This window comes from Triturus cristatus, chromosome 3_2 (genome assembly GCF_964204655.1).
Source record: "Triturus cristatus chromosome 3_2, aTriCri1.1, whole genome shotgun sequence".
Classification (NCBI taxonomy): Eukaryota; Metazoa; Chordata; class Amphibia; order Caudata; family Salamandridae; genus Triturus; species Triturus cristatus.
The window spans coordinates 170,288,586-170,310,845 of record NC_140584.1 but is presented as its reverse complement, the minus strand read 5'-3'; positions in this window follow the sequence as shown (position 1 = coordinate 170,310,845).

Below are 22,260 nucleotides of genomic sequence, written 5' to 3'. Positions count from 1 at the left end.
ACAATTTCTTCAATGAAATAAAGAAATGGGTACCAGGTCGATTCATGAAAGCATGACTGGATGGTCTTTGTAATTGGCAAGCAGTTGATGGACCTTGTGATGATGTTTGATGTGAGATTTCCCAGAAAGTACTGAGTTAATTGTTAGCAGTAAAGACTTTTCATGGGACTAGGCATTTGGGGGCCTTGGTGTTGGTTGGAAACTGAGCAAGGTATTTCAGTGTTTTCAAGGTATTCACCGTTTTGGGATTTTAAATTGATCAACCTAATGAAAGTTTTCGCCAACCACAGTCTTATGGACAGGAAGATTGTCTTCATTTTCAGTGGTGCCTAGTAGATACACCGATGTGGCATTATAAGTTACTTGGACTCTGTGTAGAAGTGCATGTCTGGTCATTTTTCTATCACAATATCTGAATATTTTGAACAGGGTTGGTGACACTGAGAAGGTTTGAGCGTTCGAAGAGATATCAAAGTATGTTATCCAGTCATTCAGGGTGTTTATGGGTATTAATGGGGAGTGTGTTTGATAGTAAGTGAGATCATGTGTGTAGCTGTATGTGATGTTTAAGATAACCAGCTGCCTCGTGCAGCTTCATGGGATATATAATTGCTTCTCTTCTAAGATGTCTTGTTCTGTCACTCATTTTACCCTTTTCTCATCTATCATCTGACCACATTTTTCTGTTTTTAGATTTAACTGTCTACACCAAGGTATAAAGTGCAATATTTGTTGTTGAAATGTTTTACTACGGATAAATACAAGAACAAAAGCAATCTCTTGTGATGCTATTCATGTGCAGCTCAGTTGGACAGTGTAGAATTTGGCTAAGTCCCCTTCATCCATTGGCCACATTGGATCCAACTCTTTCAGCTATTGGTCTGGGACATTGTGAGTAATAGACAAGAGAAGTATTCTCTCTCACCATCATTCTTTTGGCTATGTGAGTCAACATTCCACCTCCTGTGGAAAGCTTACATCTAAAAATCACACTCAACCATCTCACTTTCTGTCAAGCTCAGTTTTTGTTTAGCTGATACATGCATTATGTACTGAAATAAATCTTTCTTTCCACATTAGGCATTTTAATGCTTTTGTCATGACTCAAGTGTGCGCCTCACCCCAACATGTTCTCCTAATTGCTTTTAGACATCAGATGATCAGGCCATCCTAATGTGATACACAAAAAGCAACTAGGTAGTTTGTGCAAATATGTTAATATATAGGCACTAGATGAGAGTCAACAAAATCACACCACCACTGATAACAATACCACCCCCCCAATAATGCCATAACAACACCGGTACCACTATCCATTACCAACAATACCACCAACAAGTTCAACACCACCACCATTAGATTCACCACAATGACCATTTCATCAATACCGCCACCAATACCACCACAATCACCAATAACATTCCTCTACTACCAACACCACTTTAATACAACCACAGTATTATCACCACGATGCAAATAGCATCAGTAATACCACGCCAACTCCTCCACTAATACCACGGCCAAAGAACCACTACCACCAATACCACCACCATAGCGATAGGCAATATCGCCATCACCAATACCTCACCACTATTATGCGTTACAAAGCCAGTAGGTCTGGTTTTAATTTCCTACTGAATGATAACATAATTTCGGTGTGCCTGTGTTTGCATACATTGTAACATAAAACCCGACCTAGTTGTTTTGTCAGTGCTTGTTTCATAATTGCCATTAATTTGTCTGCCCCTCAGCTGTCCCTGATCCTGCCCTCCCTAAATAGTTTGGCTAGTACAGCTTTGCTGTCCCCTGCAATGTAAGTGATTTGAAATGCTCAGCAATGTCCAGTAAACGAGTAGGGAGGTGCCTAATTTCCATTAGATTTTGTGATCAAAGTTTGCATTTAGCACACATGCTATCTATCTGTGTGCCAGATGTGGATATGTTTTTCCTCCAACTTAATGAAAAGAGTCAGTGCATTGACAGTTGTCATCAGCTGACATTTGTCGTAACAAAATCTGAGTGGGTGTTTGTCTGTGCCACTAGAACAATGGTTCAGTGATACATGTATGTCTGTCTGTCTGTCTGTGTGTATGTATGTATGTTTGTATGTATGTATGTATATATATGCGTGAATATAGTCAAACAGTCAAATGAGCACAAAACAGAGTAAAAAACAAACATAAACTTTAGAAGCGATATAAGAGGTAGCTGAAATGTGGATAGGTAATGCATTGAGGTGTAGTGTTCTTTAAAGAGGTGAGTCTACAACTCTTTACTAAATTGCAGGAGCATTGGGGTGGTTGTGATGGATACAGAGATGTTATTCCAGATCCTGTGTGCATAGGTGGGCAAAACATGCAGCCTTGTTTTTCTTTCTTCTTCTTAGTCTGCAGTCTAATAGTGTTCTGGCTGTTGGTGTACAGTGAAGCACCACAGACGGTGAGCTTGTCTGCAAAATTAACAGGTTCCTGGTCGTGATGGTTTTGTAAATGGTGCAGGTGGGTTTGAAGATGGTGTGGGTGACAATGGATGCCAATGGACTTCCATTAGAATGCGAGTGATGAGATCATATTTCTGAAGCCCTTATGAGACATGTAGCAGAGTATAGGATAGGACAGGGTGGAGTCTGGGAGGGCATGAAGCAGGGTATTACACCATCCAGATGCGACACAACATGGCTTGAACTGCAGTTCTGAAGTCGCTTTCTGAAAGTAATAGTTTCATTTTCTTCAGAAGAAAGATCTATAACCAGGAAGTTTTTTAGTTTTTTAGCAGTGTGTTCATTAAGGTCAAGGTTTGTGTCCAGGGTCAATGCAAGAGACTTGTCATTTGGTGAAAGTTAGGGTTCAAATGTGTCAAGGTCATGTCTTTTTGTCAGGTTTGTACTGCTGTTTTCTTTGTTCTTCTAGGCAAATAACAGGGATTTCATCTTGGCTGGTTTGAGAGGTTCAGGAAGGCACTGGAAATCCAGGTCTGGATGATGTATAGCCAGTGTTTGAGCCATTGGATATCTAAAGCTTAGAAAATGTTCATATAGAGTTGTGTATCATTGGCACATTAGTGAACCTTGATGTTCTTATCTGTGAGTAGAGCAAGAAGCAGCCCACTGTGGAGGTTGAAGATGACACAAGACAATATCCAACCTTGGGTGCTCCACAGGTGAAAAGGATCTTTTGGGACTCGGAGGTCTCCATATAAATAAACTGGTGATGGCCAGAAAGGTAGGAGGAGAACTAGTGAAGTACACTGCTTATGTACTTCACTGGTTCAAGACTACCGGGTGCATATGAGATGAGATGGGCACCTGTGTCGAAGGCAGCTGAGAAGTACACCAATATCAGAAAAGAGGGGTCATCTTCATCAGCCTTCAGGAGGGTATCATCTATGTATGCGTAAGACAGTAGTCTCTGTGCTGCAGTTTGATCTGCAGTAAGACTGAAAGTCGTAAAGGACATGATTATCATTGATATAATCTTGGAATTGAAACTAGACTGCTCTTGCAATAAGCTTGCCGATGAATGGTAGGTGAGTGATGACCCATTAGGTGGCAAGGTATCAGAGCCTAATGCAGATTTCTTTAAAAGTGGGAGAATTCACCCTGACTGGAATACTCTGGGAAGATGCATTGAGTGAGGAAGAAATTAACAATTGTGAGGAGTGATGGGAGAGCGTACTCAGAGAGAGCTTTGATGAATGACAAGAGAAAGACATCATGTTCTTAAGAAGAGTATGTCAGTGAGATATGTGAGAGATAGGGCTTTGAAGGCTGACTATTGTGGGATTCTATGTGAAGGAGTGGGCATAAGAGATTAAGCAGGTTTGGTGTTGTTGGTGTGCAGTTGGATCTTCAGCATTTTCTGACTTGGGAAGAGGTCGATGCCATTGCACTTTTCTGTGGAGTGAGGAATAGGTGGCTCTGGCAAGGGGTTTATGCAGTGCTCGCTTGTCTTCGAAAGTGTTCTGCTTCTGTTGATAGCTTTACTGATGGTATTAGTATAGTACTTTATGTTAGCTAATGTGATGAACTGCCTACATGTTGCACAGAGGGGCTTCAGCATCCTGAGGTCCCCAGGAGTTTGGCTTTTATCTCATTTTCTTTCTAGTTTGAGGATGGATTGTTTATTGCTAGCACTATCTTTTGAATACCAAAATGCTGAAACCTTTGGCTTACGCTTTGGATCTGTTAATTGGGGCATGGGCATTCACAAAGGGGGATATTCTCAAGAATGTGTGAAATTCATTGCAAAAGTAGCTTAACACAACTCTTCACATCGCAGTCTATCGCGGGAAATTAACACCGTGGTAACGTGGTATTCACAAGCCGGCAGACCATGCGATAGGCTCACGATAACGCATCAAATGTCCATGCTAAAATCAACGCGTCTCCGCAAAAATGTGAATCCCCAACGCAAAAAAAGTTGCGATGCCCCAAATCGTGATAAAAAAATCAGCGACAACCAGCCACAGGCCTGCAATTCCCACGTGTCATGTGGGAAAATGCACTAAAAAAGCAACAACAAAAAAACCAATACCAAATCCAACTGCGTAGCACCTAGACCGAGTGCTGAGGACAACCCAAACCCCACGGAGGACCATCCAGGAACCCCAGAGTTGGGGAAGGGCAAGGAGAAGAGGAAGAGGAAGACGGGTTTCATGACGCAGGAAGACCAGATCATCGTCACTGTGATGATAGAACACTACCAACAACTGTCCGTCACCTCCACTGCATCAATGGCAACACAAACGGAAATGTGGCAGTCCATCGTCGCCAACGTGAATGCAGTCGGAGTATCGAGGAGGTCAAGTGGTGCTGGCATGAAGTGCACAGCCAAACCAAGGAGAAACTCGCTGCCAACAGGAAGGCAGTAAAGGCGACTGGAAGTGGGACTCCTGTGCCAGAGGAAGAGCTGGATGAGCTGGAGAAAATGGTGGCCACACCCATCAGTGTGGAGACGGTGGCAGGAGTTGGGGGTCCTGCCACAGCTCGATATGACCTGACCCAACAGCAACAGGGTGAGTAACGACCAGGGACTGGGGGGACGGGGGAGATGGGCACAATTGCACACATGCACAATAATGAGCAGCACACTGCACACCCACAATGAGGGTGGAACATGTCCCTGATACACTTGGCACACTGCAGCACACATAAAACACCAAGTAGGCCCCCGTCCACAATGTGCACAAATGGGCCGGCCTTCATATCACCAATGTCACAGCCTACCAATGCACATGTGCTGAATCCAGAAAAGCAGTGGCTCTGTGAGCCATACAGACAATGCAAGTGACACTGCATGACAGATTGCATGGCTGCTGTCACAATACAAGACATGGTGCACGACACGACTTTGAGGTGGCCCACTGTGGACCACATCCGTAAAGGAGCAGGTCACACTCTGACACATTCACGTGCAGCAACAACTCTTGATGTCAAAAACACATCTGCAGACAAACAATTCAGAGGAGTACAAAAACCGTACCAGAGCACAAATGACCCAAGACGCAAACATCCCAGCACCCAAAAAGCACACAAGTCAAAGGCACACCGACTCAAAGGGATAAGGGCTGCAAAATCAGAGCTGCAGGGGAGACTCGCCAACAATGCAGCACACACACACAGCAAGCACAGTACACCAACATTGACGACAATGTCGTACAAAGTGCAACCCTTACACAACACGACAGAGGACACAACTGGTGCCGCCCATGCGTAGTAACTGGCCAATCACATCTGGCATTGCATGGCACTGTGAGATGATGATGTACGAGTACAAGCTCCCATCTGTCATGCAGTCGAAATGTCCACTGTCTCCCATCAAATAGCCAGCTTCACCACAACAGCCAAAATGTACACTGCCATGCAGTCTGAATGTAAACATCTCCAATGCATCAACACACATGGAACACAATGTTAACCTGCATCTCCCCGTTACATTGCAAAGAGACAATCCACAGATCCTGCAGAGCAGACCACACATCTCTACAGTGATGATGAAGAGGACAACCTGCACATTTGCCCTGACACCAGCTGCATCGCGGTGACCCCACACCCTGCACAGACCACACAGCAGGAAGCACACACCACCGCGGCTGGCTCACAGGACCCCCACAACCACAACCAACACATATAATTCCAACGTCATGTGTTAGGGTTCCAGGAGAAGATGGTGGATCATCTGCGGGTGGGGTTCGACCTCATGGCAGCCAAACTCGATGCCATACGTGGGTGTCTGAGTCCCATCAGGGACCATTTCCAGTCCCTAACGGACACCCACTGTCCGCACCATGCTCACCAACAATCCTTGGCTGACCTCGCTGGGGCCATTACTTGGATACAAGAACTGTCTAGTCAGACAGGCTCCAGCGATGACAGCACAGAGTTTGCACAGATGCGGAGGACAATGGAGCCCATGGAGTCGATGTAGCCTGGAAGTAGGGCTGCCATGGCTGAACACCAGCGAGATGTAGCTGGGATCTTCCATGCCTCGCAGATCCTCATCTTGCCAGTGCTGCCACAGAGCCTGTCACAGATAAATGCTGCTAGAACTTCGACACACACATCTCCGCCCCCTGATGTGTCAGTGGTACACAGTGATGCAGCCCTATCACCTCCGCCCCTGATGTGTCAGTGGCACACAGTGATGCGGCCATAACATCACCACACACACCTGACACACCGAACACAGAAGACATCTCAGAGGAGAAAGATGTGGAGGGTAAAGACTGTGTGAGGAACGAGGCAGTAGCATCCATAGCCGCCACATGGCCTGTCCCTGCCTGTTTCAGCCCCATGCATCATGCCCTGGAACAACACCTCCCACTGTCCAACGGAACACTCTGGGACATTCGAATGGACCCCGACATGGACTGCAAAATATATGCTTGTGTACCAATGACACAGCAATCCGGCTGAGGACTGAACTTTTCCGCTCCAAATTAACTTTGCATACCCCCAAGAACTCTGGTTGGCCCACCACTGGGCAACCACGTAATGTGTGCATGAAATGGCCATGTACCCCTCCAGCTCCAACACTCCCCAGAACGTGAATAAACCATTCCAAATCACACAGATGTGTCATGTCTATGTTCACTCACATGTACAAGAATGGATGAATGTAGGGACATTGATTGCACAAAAAAGGCATACCCTGGTAAATGTCATCAATGCGCTTGTCTGACTCTGACCCACATGGACCTTTAGATGAATGTGAAGGTGATAACTAGCTGTTGCCTCATTGCACATGAACAGCAATCTCGCATCCCACAATGTAGCCCCACATGTCCATGCATTATTTGGGGCTGTGTGTGTAAATGTCAGAATCGTTGGCCCGCTTGCAGTAGTGTCTCCCATCGCATGTGGCTACAGAACATCTCCTCACATGACCTACTCACACCCATCAGTGTGGACACAGTCTGTTTTCATGGATCATATTGATCCACATGCCAAGAAGTTGGACACCAAACTCACATTGCTTAAGACACACAAGAGCACAGGTCTACCAGCAACTAACCCAAACACAATGTCTGGCTCACTGAGGTGGAGCTGCCAACAGGGATTCACCATCTATGTACCAGGGGCAGTATGTCCCTCCCTGTGTACAGACAATGCTCATTGAGGCACAGGATTTGTCATACTAATCAACACTCATCACAGTGTCACAGTTGTACACTGTTGCAGTTGCGTAGACTTTATTAGCATGTGTGTGTCAGTACAGGCAAGTTATTGGCCACGACAGTCCGACAAATTCTTAAGACACTTACAGGCAAAATGGGAACGTGTCGAGGTGCAAGAACTGGGGAGGCAAAAATGAACACATGCTCTTACGTTTGGCAATGGTCTCAGCCCACCTTGCCTTGCTGGTCAAGTCATGTGATGTTTGGCGTCTGCTCATAGCCCCGTGTCAGGGAGCACGACTCACAGCCCATGGGATCTGCATGGAGCTGTACCACTGTACTGCGCCGACTGTGTGCTATGCTGACAGTGAGCAGGTGACAGGGACCAACAAGGTCACATGGTCACATGGATGGCGGTGGGTGTTGTGGCCCTGTTGGGGCTCCGAGCTGCATGATGGTTGGCTCCATGGCATCTGTTGTTCTTCAAGTGTGGCTCTGGGGTGTGCTCCCTTGGCTGCTGCAGGTTGTCATCCGACTTTACACCAGGTCAGAGCAGGTGTTAATATCCTGCTGCTAACGCGCCTTATCGCATGTTTTGTGTTCTTATCGCAGATCTGGCTGGTTGTTGAGAGTGTTGCGTTGTGGTGTGGTCATGGCTTTTTGCTCGGGACGCCTACTCTGCATCTCATTAGCGATAGTTTCAGGGTCATCCGTGGCGATGTTTTTTGAGGATGCTAGCACCGGAAAACTGGTGATATGGGCTATTTGCACCGGCTTGTAAATGCGGCGGTGAATTTATCGCGGCTTTGGCTGCGATAAAGTGCTGATAACTCAGCGATAGCTCCTTGAGAATATGCACCATAGTGTTTTCCAAAAAGTATTATAATTGTTTAGGTGGGTATTGACATCAGACATGGAGCTGAAGGATGAGAAAAGTCTTTGCAGGATCTGAAGATTTGGTCTTCTAATTTGTTTTGGACTTGGTATGTTGGTAGGACATTGAGCAGGCAACAAGGAATTACAAAGTTGTAAGTCTGGTTCAAGGGTTTGGGTGGTTTACATTGGATTGTCAGTGATATTGTGAAATCAAGGTTGAGGGTGTGGTCTTTGGAGTGTTTTGGTTGTGTGTGTCACATGCTGTACCACATTGGATGTGTTAATGAGGTTGAAGAGGGTGTCTTTTTTTTTACTTGTTTTGACTGAGAGGTTTAAATCGCCCAAGAGGGCGGTCTAGTCATGCTAGATGGATGAGGTGGTGAGGATGTTTGAGAATTCATCAACAAACTCCTTGTTCTGCCTGGGAGACCACTAGATGGGATGGACCAGGAAGGCTTACGGATTACACTGAGGACTCCTCCCCTCTTCTGTGAATGATCCACATATAGATGATATAGCCTATTGAAATAATGATGTTGAGGATATGAAAATATGTGGGGGTGAACCATGTTTCCGTAATAAAGATGGCATCAAGCTTGTGAAAGGTGATGAGGACTGGAAAGTCTGGTACATAGATTACTGTGGAGCAATCGTAAATGAGAATTAGTTGGAATGAGTGTTCTGTAGTTTGGGGTATATAGTTAGTGGAATGTGTACAAGATTGAGTCCATGTTTGTAGAAATGCTATGTGAGTGGTTGAGTCACCTAGGTCTGGGTGTGATTGTGAGGGTTGGTCGTATGGGAAGGGGGTGAGGCCAATGCTTATATTTTACCTTGAAAGGTTCAGTGGAATAGGATTTGTACCCCAAAGCCCTCCCTGTCACTAACATGCCTAATTAAGGAATACCCTTGTGTGTGTCTGCCCTTTGAAGGGACAGTCAAGCGATAGGACACATTGAAGAGTTGATTGGAGTAGGGAGAAGACAGAAAGTGATATCTTCCTGTGCAGATGGATGGTATCTTCCTGTGCAGATGGATGACGTGAAATCCAGTGATGTCACTTCCTATGCAGAGGGCTTATAGGAAAATGAAGTCCTCTTGCTCGGCTTCTTTTAAAGATGTTTTGGCTGAAAACCAGTAATCTCACTGCCAGTGCAGATGATTGATGGGGAAATCGGTGAGGGCACTTCCTATTGAGTAGGAAAGGTTTTCATGTTACAGGGACATTCATTCAATCAGAGCACACTGATTAAAATGCACACAACTACCTCTAGAGACAGGTGTCATTTTTGTGTAATAAATGTTCTCTGGTGAAACAATGTCCCTGTAACATGAAAATCATTTACATAGCTATATAGCGAGATTACACGCTTCCATACATAATATACATGCTTAAAGGTTTAATTCCGTTGTATCTGTGCAGTCAGCTTTTGCAGTGCCTCCTTAGATGTGGTGTTATTGTGACAGAAAAAATACTTCCTGACAGGTAAATTGGAATCGGTTGATGGCAGTTTGCTTTTTGCTGTGTGTTTTATTACTTCAAGGTTTGTTGACTGATGAAGGAGGGCAAGAGAGTTAGGTGCCATTGTCAGCCAGTTGGCTTAGATCATCTGAAATTACAGAGTAATATCTCTCTGGACTCCTAGTTGCCCAGAATGGGTTTTCTAAGTGTGTGTGGAGTTTTTCAAATAAGAAAAGACAGGAGATATCCATTCAACCAAACAGTAGCCACGGTTGAAAATGATAACAGAATCAAGGTTCAGTATGGTGTGCTTAATAATAAAGTAAAAAACATTAAATCAAAGTGCCTCACAGCACATTGTAAGAAAGTTCACCTTTATGTATGCTTACCCCCTAACATTTGGCCATATATCTGATGCCAACTTGAGTGTGTGCTGGGACCCTTCTAATTAGGCTCCAGCACCAGTGTTCTTTCGCAAAACTGTACCTTTGTTTCCACAATTGGCACATCTCCGGGTCACATGTAAGTCCTTTATTAAAGGTACCCCTGGTACCAAGGGATTTGTGATCAGAGAGGGCCTCTAACATAACATAAGTATTTGTAAAGCACACTTATCACCCATGTGTCTCAAGGCGCTGAATAACAGATGGTTATTGTTACCCAACTCAATGGTACTCATTTTATCGACCTCAGATGGAGGAAAGGTTGAGTGGACCCACCAGGATTAGAACCTGTGACCATGAGGTTGAACACAGGCCTCTGCAGTGGATGCATTAGTCCACCAAGCCACCAGACCCAGCTGAGGGTTGCAGCATGTATTGTGCCACCCTCCAAGACCCCTCACCTTAACACACACACACACACACTGCCATTGCAGGCTGTGTGTTTTGGTGCAGACCAAGCTGAAGAGTCGACATGGCTCACATTCCTGTGTTACAGTAAGAAGACCCAATTGATGTTGGTCATTCATGATACCTACAGAATATGAGTATTTTTTTTTATTATTTTTAAGCAGAGCGACAAGACAATGGTCCTGATGAATGCCCTGAATTGATATCAAACTGGCAGAAACATGTTGACCTGACCTAGTCAGATAAGAAATATTTGTATTCTTATCGTCACACTACTTATTTTAGATCCATCCATAAGGGAGAGCCAATAAATAATATTTCTCCATATGGAGATGGTTTTAACTCACATTTGATATTATTATTTTTGCACTCTGCCCCTCATTCACATACCCACATTGGAGTGTAGAACACCTCAAGCTCCTCTCCTGAGGGAGAGTTGTAGCCGACACAGAGTACCTTGCGGACACTGTGTGCAAGAGGGGACCCAATGATGAAGCATGTCACCATCATGGTGAGTGAGGGTTCTCGTCTTTAAACTTATAACTTTTCATAGGTAAATTTCTGTACACTTTGAAATTCTTCTTCAATATTTTTCCATTGCGGTACTTTTTGTGAGTTTTGTTTTCACATTCCTGTGTGCCATCTGTCCCGAAATGCATGGGGCGATATAAGAACACTATAAAACTTTTTTGAGGCATCATTGCATGCACATATATGATGTGATGTGATGTTATGCGTGGATATATTTGTTATAACAAATGTAAGCAGCATGTGTTTGAATACTGAATACTGAGCTATGGACTATGTTTAATTTAAATCAATAAAAATGTGTGTTTTTGTAGAAATGTATGTAAATTGTTTTTTGTAGTGGTTTTTGAAAAATTGAAGGTTAAATCCTTATGTAGTGCACACAGGCATTCAGGTACATTATTACTTGACACGCATGAATCATATGACACGAGGGAAACTGGTAGCTTCCTGTGTACCATGCCCACCAACACTGCATGTGAAATAGAAAATCACCCCTCTAACAGGCCTTATAGCCCCAAGGCAGGGTGCACCATACCACAGTGAGGGCATAGCTGCATGAGCAATATGTCCCTACAGTTTATGTCCCATTCACAGACATTGTAAGTGATGTGAAGCTATTTTGGGTACATGGGCTGGGAGGTTGTCATTAGGAACTCCACAGCTCCATGATGGCTTTACTGAAAACTTGATAGTTTGGTACCAAACTTCTCAGCATGATACACCCACACTAATGCAGTGTTGGATTTATTATAAAATGCACTCAGAGGGCATCTTAGAGGTGCCCCCTGAAAAACAATTGACTTCAAGTGTATTGGCTGACTGGTCCCCGCCAGCCAGCCACCACCAGGCAGGTTCATAACCTCATGGGGTGAGAGCCTTTGTGATCACTGAAGTCAGGAACAAAGCCTGCTCTGGGTGGAGGTGCTTCACATCTCCCCCTGTCAGGAACAGCAACACTTGGTGCTGAGCCTCAAAGGCAACTAGTGGAACTGCCCACCCCCCTGCCCAGGCCGCACTTTTGGTGGCAGGACCAGAAGGAAAAGTAGTAAGCAGAGGAGGAGTATCCACATCAGCCTGGCATACCCCTAGGGTGGCCAGGAGCACTAAGGACCAATAGGTACAGGGATGTTCCCCTCTCCTCATAGGGAGGGGGCACCCAAATGGTATAGTCACAATCTCCAAGAACCTCCCTTTGGACTAGAGGCGCTAGCACCCGGCATCTGCCGGTACAAAGACCGCAGTAGTTGAGGATCGACACTTGTGTTGACGCGACTTACTACTACAAACAGAACCCCAAGACCAAGGCGGTAGAAGACAGACACTCATTTTGACACATCTCTGCCCTGCCATAAAAAAGCGCTTTAGCTGGACGGCCTCCACGACCTGGAGGGATACTCTAGAACCAACGATCCAAGCTGATCCCAGGTCTGTTTCCGAGTTCCTATACTCTCCTCCAAGTGGACCTGCCGGCCTCCACCTGCCCCACCTGCTTGACCGCAGCCTCTCTGAGACAACCCAATATACGACAACCAGGACGGTTCCGGTGTTGGCAGCCCACTGACTCCCATTCATCCCCATTGTTCTCCATTGAGCGTGAGAGCAAATATCATTGCTATTATCGACCGCTGTGGCGTAGATATTGAACTCTGCACCCGGCCGCCCCAGTGCTGCTGGTGGTGCAGTACCCAGCTCAAACTGACCCTTGCCCAGGGTCGGACAAAACCTTGAAGACTGGCAACGTAAGTCGTTTATTTACCTGCTGATGTGTAACACTGTTTTCCTTCCTTAGGAGTACACTGCCTTCTGTCGAATACCTGCAACTGTCTATCTTGTACAGTACTGAATGTTACTGTTTTAAATTGACAATCCAATTAAGTATTCCTTCTGTCTTTGTGAAAGTATTACCTGTAGTCAGTCATAGAGTGTGTGCTCCTGCTTTGTATGAGTATGTACACCAAATGCATTCACACTACCCTCTGATACGCCTAACTGCTCAGCCCAAATACCACTAAATTGAGAGTAAGGTATTATCTACTTTAACCTCTGCCATACCTTTGGGGACTCTTTGGACTCTGTGCACAGTATACTTCTTTTTGGTATATTATATATAAAGCCAGCTTCCTACACACATTATCCAGAAACATATTTTAGTAGTCAGTAATTACATTATTACTCTAAGTATTGACAATGTGATTAGTGCACAAGTAATAACACAGTGACATTTTAGCAAGAGAACAAAAGAGTGTTTATACAAAGAGGAGTTGTTCGGTAGAAACAAAATAAGAGGGTATATCTTAATCTCATCATAAAAGTAAATTGATTACAATTTGCCTCTTAACAAGTCTGGTTGTCAGTTGCATTTTCAGCCTATCTACTCTGTTCTCAGAGCCATAAGTTCAGGCAAAAAAATGTTCAGGTCCAAGCATGTAGGGCTACAAAAAAAAGAAATTTGGGGAGTGGGAACTAATTTAAAAAAAATGCTAAAATAATGGAATACATTGGCATTCAGACTTACTTGTTTGAAAGGGAGCTGATTGAGACACATAGTTGCGCTAAAGGCTCGAAAATTTGAACACACAAACAAACTTCTGCCCAATAGGGAACAGTGATGCGGCGCACACAGCAGAACACATGCAAAATATTTCTTAAAAATGAATAGATCACTGCACTGGAAAGCCTAAAAATGAGGTAAGAAATGTATAAGGCATGATCTAGTAGGCAAAACATGATATGGTGTTATAGCACTAAAAAGGGTCATTAGGAATACATTTAGGACAACAGAGTATTGATTCAGAAGTACGCAGCTCACTGTGAAATGAGAGAGGCTGCCTAATTAGGTACAATCCATGGGCACGCAAGTGTGTCAATCCAGAGGCAGCTAAAGAAGTGCATTGCTTGTAAATAGGATTCCAACTGAGATTAGTCTGGTGGCACACATCTGCTATTTTTGCAGGTGAGCATACCAGGGCCCATATTACAGAAGTGCCCAGGGGACGCATTGGGCATTTGCACCTGGGTTGTATGCCCCAGGGGCACTTGGTATTACAGAAGGGGCTGCAGACGCTTGTATGGCCCCTTCTGTAAAACAGATAGCACTGGTGCATATGTGGCGCAAGAGCTATCTCAAGAGGGTGTTACCTCATTTGCATTGGGGTGGCCCCATGCAATTGAGGGAATCTCTTTAGATCTGTGCCCGTTCAGTATTATTGACGCTGGCGCAGAGGAAAAGAAGCTGTCAGAGGGCGCACTGACAGTGTGCCACAAAAAGGTGGCACACTGCCCCTTGCTGGCAGCCCTCTGAAGGGTGTCAAGGGGGTCCTATGGACCCCATACATTTCCTTGAAGGTTGGTGCAGTGACTCAATGTACCCACCTGCAAGGGGATCTGTTCCTACTCCTCCCTAAAGTACAAGTGGGTGCCGCCAGCACAGTGAAACACAGAGCGGCTTTGAAGCAGCCACTCCATATTTCCCTTGAATGCACTGCCCCCAGGGCAGCAAAAGTTCCCAGCTGCCCTGAGGGCAGCACATTCTACCTAATATGGCACACTTTCCCTGTTTGAGCCTGGACCACTTGCTTGAAGGTGACCTGTGGCACAAACAGGGAAAGTGCACCTTATACGTAATAGGGCCCCTGGAAGACAGCATCACTTGAGGGACAGGGCGCATACCGGGCTTAATTCAGAAAGAGAATGTGTTACTTGGGTTCCTAGCCAAGATTAGTGCAGGAGAGGAGGGACATCACTGCAAGATTCATTGTCCCATTGGAAATTTCCTGGAGGAGTATCTACTCTTGCAGTTTTCTCCTGCCCATGGTCGGACCATTTTTTGATCTCCTTCAGGGCCTGGATGCCTCCACTGAACTTACAGGAGAAACCTGATACCAAGAAAAAGCATAGGAAGTGGGCTAGATTTTAGCAAGCTAAGTTTAATATGGCTCTATTACAGGGTGGGCTACCTTGCGTTACAGACATTGACTATGCCTGTGACACACTGGATAATCGTATCATGGAGGCATTAGACAGCAATGCTTCATTGTCTTTGAAATCGTCGGGTAGACAACTAAAATCTGCTCCCTGGTTCAGTGGTGAACTTAGAATAGCCAAATCAGCCTGTAAACGCCTTGAAAGAATGTGGAGAAGAAACTTTTCAGCTCTTATTAAGAGTGACTATAAAGCCAGTCTCAAAATCTATCACTCTCTGATTAGGAAGGCGCGGGCCGTCTATTATAAAGAGAGGATTGGGACAGCGGAGAATTCGGCTAAGGGACATTTTACTGTCTTTAAAGAGATATCTTCCCTGGCAAGAACCATAGCTCCTAACATCGGCTCTGTGGACTCTTGCAATTTGGTGGCCGACTTTTTTGCGGAAGATTTATTCTACCTTCCCGGATTTAGCACGAAATGGGCGCTTGGATGATGATGGGAAATCTAACATAGTGGAGGCAGGACGTCTCGGTGAATTTACCGTCCCTGCATGTGACACGCTCATTAAGGTAGCCCTAAGTATCAAGTCAGGCTCGCCTAGAGATCCTGCTACTCCCACGGTGCTGAGAGGGAGCATTGAGATTCTCGAGCCCTATATTAGACACCTCCTTGAGCTCTCTTTTATTTCAGGAACAGTCCCAAAAAAATGGAAAGAGGCGATCGTTCTCCCGCTAAAAAAGAAACCGAATGTTAGCATGAGCCACCTGGAGAATTTACGCCCTATATCTCTGCTACCGTACTTTGCTGAAATTGCAGAGAAGGTGGTTAACATTCAATTGATAGCCCACATCAGTAGACATATCTTACTTCATCCTACTCAATCTGGTTTTCAGGCATCTTATTCCACCGAATCGGCTCTGCGGCTCTCTACGGAAACCATTCGTAAATATGTAGATGAGGGACAGACGGCGGCCTTAATTCTAGTAGATCTAAGTGCAGCATTCGACACTGTGGCCCATCATACCCTACTCCAGCGTCTCAGGAAAGGAGGATTGGCAGGCAGAGCTCTGCAATGGCTGGAGTCTTTTCTGCATGATCGTAGTTTTCAGGTGTCGCAGGGACCTTACCACTCTAAAAGTATTACGCTGAAACAAGGGGTTCCACAGGGCTCCACTCTTAGCCCTACCCTGTTCAATCTCTATGTCACTCCTTTGGCAGAGATTACAGAAAAATTCGGGATCAGTGTTGTGTCTTATGCTGACGACACACAACTGGTGGTGTCCCTAACACAAGCGCAAGAGCAGGCAGCCACCAAGTTTTTTGACGTGCCTAGAAGAGCTGGCGTCCTAGATGGCTAACAACTGCCTTAAATTGAATGGTAACAAAACTGAAGTTCTTGTGATAGGCAAAGCGGTTGAATGACATAATTTCGACAGACAGAAAATCGACCTACAAATATATCGCAACAAAAATATCGATGTCAAGAATATCGACATCCTATCTACAACATGGTAAGTACAAAAATATCGAAAATTAAATATCGATGTCAAAAATATCGTTATTAAAAATATCGTTTTTCTTTTACTTTAAAAATATATGTAAAATAAACCAAATTATACTTAGAAATTAAATAAACATAATTAAATATATTGTATAATATTTAAAATGTATAATTAATATATATAATTTAATAAAACTTTAATTAAACATATACATATAATATATAATATATATACTTACTTAATAATTAATTTTAATAATAATTTCTGTAACATATACATTATTAAATGTTTTTAAAAATTACCAATACATCTATACACATAAAACAATAACATTAATAAATATTTAATAATTACATATAGCAAATAATAATCAATATTTTTAATGTGAATAATTTTTATTATTAATGATATATTACAATAGCAAAAATAATACAAAACATATTAAATATCAGACACAATAAAACTACTAGTCCAACTCCAACAAAAACAACAGTAAGGAAAATGTTGGATACCTTAGGGGTAAAAATTACTATTCCAACTCCAAAGAGTGCAACAGTAGGGAAAGCGTTGGATAGCATAGGGTTAAAATTACTATTCCAACTCCAGAGAGTGCAATAGTAAGGAAAGCGTTGGATAGCGTAAAGGTAAAAATTACTATTCCCACTCCAGAGAGTGCAACAGTAGGGAAAACGTTGGATAGCGTGGGGGTAAAAATTACTATTCCAACTCCAAAGAGTGCAACAGTAGGGAAAGCGTTGGATAGCGTAGGGGTAAAAATTACTATTCCAACTCCAGAGAGTGCAATAGTAGGGAAAGCGTTGGATAGCGTAAGGGTAAAAATTACTATTCCCATTCCAGAGAGTGCAACAGTAGGGAAAGTGTTGGATAGCGTAGGGAAAAAAATTACTATTCCAACTACAGAGAATGCAACAGTAGGGAAACCACTGGATAGCATAGTGGTAAAAATTACTATTCCCACTCCAGTGAGTCCAACAGTAGGGAAAGCGTTGGATAGCGTAGGGGTAAAAATTACTATTCCCACTCCAGAGAGTGCAACAGTAGTAAAAACGCTGGATAGCTTAGGAGTAAAAATTACTATTCCCACTCCAATGAGTGCAACAGTAGGGAAAACATTGCATAGCATAGGGGTAAAAATTACCATTCCCACACCAGAGAGTGCCACAGCAGTGAAAACGCTGGATAGCGTAGGGGTACAAATTACTATTCCCACTCCAGTAAGTGAAACAGTAGGGAAAGCGCTGGATAGCGTAGGGGTAAAAATTACTATTCCAACTCCAGAGAGTGCAACAGTAGGAAAAGCACTGGATAGCGTAGGGGTAAAAATTACTATTCCAACTCCAGAGAGTGCAACAGTAGGGAAAGCGTTGGATAGCGTAGGGGTACAAATTACTATTCCCACTCCAGTAAGTGAAACAGTAGGGAAAGCGCTGGATAGCGTAGGGGTAAAAATTACTATTCCAACTCCAAAGAGTGCAACAGTAGGGAAAGCGTTGGATAGCGTAGGGGTAAAAATTACTATTCCAACTCCAGAGAGTGCAATAGTAGGGAAAGCGTTGGATAGCCTAAGGGTAAAAATTACTATTCCCACTCCAGAGAGTGCAACAGTAGGGAAAGTGTTGGATAGCGTAGGGAAAAAAATTACTATTCCAACTCCAGAGAGTGCAATAGTAGGGAAAACGTTGGATAGCGTAGGAGTAAAAACTACTATTCCCACTCCAGTGCGTCCAACAGTAGGGAAAGCGTTGGATAGCGTAGGGGTAAAAATTACTATTCCCACTCCAGAGAGTGCAGCAGTAGTGAAAACGCTGGATAGCGTAGGGGTACAAATTACTATTCCCACTCCAGTAAGTGAAACAGTAGGGAAAGCGCTGGATAGCGTAGGGGTAAAAATTACTATTCCCACTCCAGTAAGTGAAACAGTAGGGAAAGCGCTGGATAGCGTAGGGGTAAAAATTACTATTCCAACTCCAGAGAGTGCAACAGTAGGAAAAGCGCTGGATAGCGTAGGGGTAAAAATTACTATTCCAACTCCAGAGAGTGCAACAGTAGGGAAAGCGTTGGATAGCGTAGGGGTACAAATTACTATTCCCACTCCAGTAAGTGAAATAGTAGGGAAAGCGCTGGATAGCGTAGGGGTAAAAATTACTATTCCAACTCCAAAGAGTGCAACAGTAGGGAAAGCGTTGGATAGCGTAGGGGTAAAAATTACTATTCCAACTCCCGAGAGTGCAATAGTAGGGAAAGCGTTGGATAGCGTAAGGGTAAAAATTACTATTCCCACTCCAGAGAGTGCAACAGTAGGGAAAGTGTTGGATAGTGTAGGGAAAAAAATTACTATTCCAACTCCAGAGAGTGCAATAGTAGGGAAAACGTTGGATAGCGTGGGAGTAAAAATTACTATTCCCACTCCAGTGAGTCCAACAGTAGGGAAAGCGTTGGATAGCGTAGGGGTAATAATTACTATTCCCACTCCAGAGAGTGCAACAGTAGTGAAAACGCTGGATAGCGTAGGGGTACAAATTACAATTCCCACTCCAGTAAGTGAAACAGTAGGGAAAGCGCTGGATAGCGTAGGGGTAAAAATTACTATTCCAACTCCAGAGAGTGCAACAGTAGGAAAAGCGCTGGATAGCGTAGGGGTAAAAATTACTATTCCTACTCCAGATAGTAAAACAGTTGGGAAAGCACTGGATAGCATAGGGATTCTATAAACATAATAACCAATTAAATAATTAGTTATAAAAAAATAGCATATTAATAATTAATTTACAAAATATTTATTCTTAAATACCAATTATTTAAAATAAATATTTATATAAATAACTTTAAATTACATCCCACACTATTCCCCCTTTAACACACAACACACTACACATACAAAATACACAATACATTTAAATATCAGTTTATCTATTATTTACAATTAATAATACATTCTTTATAATTAATATATTCATTATTTACTAATTTATACATATTAACTACCAAATTACAATTATTCACAAATTAATCATTAATTAACAATACATTAATTAGCAATAACAACAAATAACATGAAATAATAAATTATTTATATTTACTATATTTAACGTACTAATACCAATTAATTACCAATTAATAATTAATTAACAATTAATTATTATTAATTACAAACAAATAACAATTATCAGTAATTATTTGAATGTAATTACATCCCACCCTATTCCCCTATAAACCCACAACCCACTGCACATAAAAAAACACATAATTAATTTAATCATCAATTAATCACTTAATAAAATTAAATCACCAATTAATTACTAATTAACAATTAATTAATTAACAATACCAATAAATAAATATTAATATTAAACTAATTATAACTTATATAATTAACCAATTAATAAAATTAATTTACAATTAATAATTAATTAACAATTAATTAATCAATTAATATATTTAATTTACAATTAGTAATTAATTAACAATTAATTACTCATAAATACCAATTAAACAATACATATTAATTAATTAATTAATTATAATTAAATTAATTCCCACCCTATTCCCCTATAAACCCACAACCCGCTCTGATACTAAAACGCTAAATTATATTTTAAATAATTATTAATCTCTAAACATTTATTTTTAAATGTATTAAAATACATTACAATAATCTTTAACATACAAATAAAATACATATTAAAATACATTACACTAATAAAATATCGATATTATTGACATCGAAATTTTTCATTACGATATTACTTACATCTATATTAATGACTTCGATATTATTAACTTCGATAATACTTACCTTGGGGTCGATATTCTGTCCATCGATATTCTTGACTTCGATATTCTTTACCTACGATATTAACAACTCGATATACTTGTAGGTCGACATTTCAAACTCGATATTTAGACTAACCACCAGGCAAAGCACCATCGGTTTGGTCGTCGGCATGGTGGCCTCGAACACTGGGACCAACCCCCTCTCCTTGTGAGCAGGTTAGGAACTTTGGGATGTGGCTGGACACCAAGCTCTCTTTTGAGAACCATACTAGGCGAGTGGCAGGAACATGTTTTGGTGTTATGCGTGGATTCTGGAAGACTTTAGACGTGCTGCCAATTCAGCAAGGAAAACCATGGTTCACGCTCTGGTGACATCACGCCTGGATTATGGAAACGCACTGTACCTGGGAGCTAACACTAAGGTGCCAATTACGATCCGGTAAAAAAATAGCCCGTACGACTCGTATCCGGTCTTTTTATCGTACGAATCGTACAAGTGCCGTACAAACTGGCAATCACGATTCGCATGGTAAAAAGTCCATACGAACCGCATTCGGAATATTTCCCCACACGTCCTCGGGTCGGAAAATGTGTCCGACACGTCCTCGGACGATTTACCTTACAAATGTGAAAAGTGAAGTCCGACCGAGGAATCACGATCCAACCCGTGCGTCCAATCTCACATTGCAACCATGGAGACATGTGCCCGCATACGCGCCCAACACTCCCCCCAGCACCCATACGTTCGAGTCGTACTCCCCGTTAATGTACACACACCCCCTGTATGTACACCCGTGTACGTGTCGAACCCCCACCCCTGTATGTACACCCCTGTACGTTCGAGTCGTACCCCCACCCCTGTACGTGTTGTACCACCGTGTATGTACACCCCTGTACGTTCGAGTCGTACCCCCACCCCTGTACGTTTCCTACCCCGTGTATGTACACCCCTGTACGTTCGAGTCGTACCCCCACCCCTGTACGTGTCCTACCCCCGTGTATGTACACCCCTGTGCGTTCGAGTCGTACCCCCAACCCTGTACGTGTTGTACCACCGTGTATGTACCCCTGTACGTTCGAGTCGTACCCCCACCCCTGTACGTGTCGTACCCCCGTGTATGTACACCCCTGTACATTCGAGTCGTACCCCCACCCCTGTACGTGTCCTACCCCCCTGTATGTACACCCATGTACGTTCGAGTCGTACCCCCACCCCTGTACGTGTCCTACCCCCATGTATGTACACCCCTGTACGTTCGAGTCGTACCCCCACCCCTGTACGTGTCGTACCACCGTGTATGTACACCCCTGTACTTTCGAGTCGTACCCCCACCCCTGTACGTGTCGTACCCCCGTGTATGTACACCCCTGTACGTTCGAGTCCTACCCCCACCCCTGTACGTGTCGTACCCCCGTGTATGTACACCCCTGTACGTTCGAGTCGTACCCCCACCCCTGTACGTGTCGTACCCCCGTGTATGTACACCCCTGTACGTTCGAGTCGTACCCCCACCCCTGTACGTGTCGTACCCCCCTGTATGTACACCCCTGTACGTTTGAGTCGAACCCCCACCCCTGTACGTGTTGTACCACCGTGTATGTACACCCCTGTACGTTTGAGTCGTACCCCCACCCCTGTACGTGTCGTACCCCCGTATATGTACACCCCTGTACGTTCGAGTCGTACCCCCACCCCTGTACGTGT